The sequence below is a fragment of the Fukomys damarensis genome, unplaced genomic scaffold, assembly GCF_012274545.1.
Source record: "Fukomys damarensis isolate Sample0158 unplaced genomic scaffold, DMR_v1.0_HiC HiC_scaffold_7, whole genome shotgun sequence".
Taxonomy (NCBI): domain Eukaryota; kingdom Metazoa; phylum Chordata; class Mammalia; order Rodentia; family Bathyergidae; genus Fukomys; species Fukomys damarensis.
The window spans coordinates 42,885,086-42,885,689 of record NW_022900919.1 but is presented as its reverse complement, the minus strand read 5'-3'; positions in this window follow the sequence as shown (position 1 = coordinate 42,885,689).

Genomic DNA, 604 nt, shown 5'->3' with positions numbered 1-604 from the left:
GTGTGTGTGTGTGTGTGTGTGTGTGTGTGTGTGTGTGTGTGTGTGTGTGTGTGTGTGTGTGTGTGTGTGTGTTGTTTGTGTGTGAGAGAGGAGAAAGAGACCTCAACTTCCTGGACTCAAGCATTCTTCCCACCTCAGCCTCCCCAGTAGCCCTAAGCTGGAACTGGAATCAGACCCTTTGTAATCAGGGTAAGGTAAGGCAAGACCTCCAGTTTGGCCTACAGTAAAGATCAAAGCACTCATGTGAGGTATGTGACCATTTGGGAGTCTGTTCTACCCAATAGTGGGGAGATCTTGAATGATCTCTGGGCTGAAGAAAAAAGGAGGGTCCAAAAAGAATTGCGAATAGGAAACTCCCTGGCTCCACCCTATTTTCTGTGAAGGCTTCATGCCCAATCAGTAAGGCATGTTCTTGGCCCTCCTCTGTCTCCAGCTTTCAGCTTGCACTCCAGTGCACCATACTTCTCTCACCCATCATTGAAGGCATTTCTTTTTCCTTCAGTTGCTTTCCTTTGTGTAGAAGGAAGAGAAAGCAGGAAACTAAAGTCCAGAGGGAGAACAGGCCTCAATAAAATTTCAGGTGTTTCCCTCTCACACTCCTAGG